The following is a 2,545-nucleotide window of genomic DNA, read 5'->3' as shown; positions in this document are numbered from 1 at the left end:
ACTAAACTTAAAAGTTACTGGCTGCTTTTGTTTGGTTCCCAAGTCCCTGTGGTACAGAAGGGAGGGAGGAGCACCCCCTTCACCTGCCACCCCCAGACCTGTCCTGCCACACGCAGTCCTCCATCCCACCTGCCTTACATATGTGAACAAGCACTTTACTTTATATTTTTTTGTCCTGGTTTCAGTGACTGACGGGGGTTTTTTTGTAACAGGGGAGCTCTCTGAGCTCAGACCGTGACAATTTTGCAGGAGTGCTGTGAGGCTTTGAGGTGAAGGAATGACTGACATATGATAGGCTGGATAAAGCCTGAAAAAATCGCGTGCTCTGCCTGGCAACAACCTGAAATTGCCTCTTTTAAAAACTGCTTTCCATTAGATGGCAGCAGTACATGCCCAGTGCTACCAGTTAACCCCCCCCCCCCAAGGTCTAAAGGATTTTTCTTCTCATACCACTTTGGGCAGAGGGATGAGTTCTGCGTTTCGGTCATAGACCTGATGGGAAATAACAACTCCACCTGTGTTTTTCAGGGCAAGAACTAGGAACCAGCGTCCTTAGGGTGATGATCTTTGTGGGGTGCTGTGCTTTGCTGAAGGTGGTTGAAGCAGGAGCCCTGCAGGGACTTGTGGCAGAACTGGCAATGTGGGAGACCCGAGTAGCTGAGGAACAGGTCGGCCTTTGTTTGAGCTGACAATACTCTGGAGTGCTGCTCCTGCCTCTTAGCCATGCTTCCTGCATCTGGAAATATTTTTATTATCCTCCGGCCTGATTTGACTGGCTTGTTGACAGCAACCAGCTAGACCCTTGTCATGTTGGTGTTTCAGAGCATAAGTGGCACTAAAAAGAGGCAGTGGGGCAGCTGTGAGTGCCTGTGTGCCCCAGGCCAGCTTCTCTGTAAGAGTTAACATCCATCTGCGTGGTACTTTTGAGGAGTTAATAGTGCATTGGGTAGGGAGTGACTGTCTGAGCATCCACATCCTTGGGAAGGGGAGTGAGAGAACAATTTCCAAGCATCCTGGGAGTATTTAAGGCAGCCAAACCAGCTGCAACCACTCTACAGAAGTGGCACAACAAAAGACTCTCCCCTACTCATAGAAGGATGTGTGGTCTAAAGAATGTCTCTCCCTTTCCAGGGAGAAAAATCCCCTCAAACAGTTAAAACATTGTGATGTGCTCTGCTGAGCGAGGAGCCCAGCAAGGATATCTGTCAGCAGACACTGAAGGCTCTCAGGGCTGCAGCTGAAGGTCCCATTAGCAACCAAATCATTGTTTCCCTGGTAATCTTCTATTGCTTTCCCCTTATCAACACTTAATCCCCTTTTAAACAAATTGCTGTAGCAGCGCTGGCTTGTCACACTCTCTGCAAACGGGGTCAGCCCAAGCAGGGTGCAGCAGGCTCAGCGATGAGAGAGGATGTGTTTAATGTGCTGCTGGCACCTGCCTGTGCCGCTGTCAGGGCGTCCCATGTTTGGAATGTTTGTTTGAAGTGGGGCTGGAGGAACAGTCACCCCTCGGGCCCTTCTGTCCCACGACGTCCCGGCCCGTGGCAGGTCTCACCTGCGCTGCTTTGCTCTGTCACAGTCGGGTGGCAGACTGGCTGCCTCCCCCTGTGTCCCACCTCTCTGGTCAACAGGCAGTGGGGGAAGAGGGAAGAAAAGGCCCCTTGGATGAAGGGAGCAGGTGGCTTGAGCCTGGCCTTAGGCTGAGCAGGGAGAAGAGGACAGACCCTGAGGGAAGGTGCCTTGATGGTGAGGAGGGATCTTTGCCGCTGAGTTAAAGGCAGCTTTTCTGGTGTCTCATCATCCACGTTTTCCTCTCTTTCCTCCAGGCTGGGAGGCAGTGACCATGGCTCCAAGACTGACCCAGTGGGCAGAGGGGTTCTCCTCCTCAGACTGGGCCTCTCCGTCCTGCTCTGGGGGCTCCTGCTGCCCTGTGCAGGCTGCAGCCCCCAGCCCTCCTGGGCTACACAGCCTACGAGATCGTTCTTCCAAGGGAACTTGGCCCCGAGGCAGGGCAAGCCAGCTAGGGCAGTGTCCTACATCAGCAGCATTTGGGGGTAAATCACACAATTCACCTCAGGCAGAAAGAATTCATAATAGAAAACTTCCCTGTAGTCATTTGTGACTCCCAAGGGGGAATCGTGGCCAAACAGCCCCATGTGCCAGCAGCTTGCTGTTCCCAGGGACTGCCTGCTCTGGGCTCAGAGGTCTCCTGCAGACTGGAAACTCGAGCTATAGCATCGAACCCCTGGCAGCTTCCACCATGGCTGAGCATCTTCTGGTGAAGAGGGAGGAGACGGTTCCTGGAACGGTGATGTACAAAATGTGGGGTGAAGGTGGACAATTTCCTATTCTTCCTTAGATCTCACCTAAAACTCTCCTCTGTCTCGGATTAAAACCATCACCCCTCATCGTATCCCTACACCCCCTATCAAGAGTCCCTCCCCCCTTTCCCGCAGCCCCTTTCAGCCCTGGGGGGCCGCTCTAAGGTCTCCCCGGAGCCTTCTCTCCTCCAGATGAACCCCCCAACTCTCTCAGCCTGTCCTCA

This window comes from Athene noctua, chromosome 17 (assembly GCF_965140245.1).
Source record: "Athene noctua chromosome 17, bAthNoc1.hap1.1, whole genome shotgun sequence".
NCBI classification, from domain to species: Eukaryota; Metazoa; Chordata; class Aves; order Strigiformes; family Strigidae; genus Athene; species Athene noctua.
Note: the sequence above shows the minus strand (reverse complement) of the source record.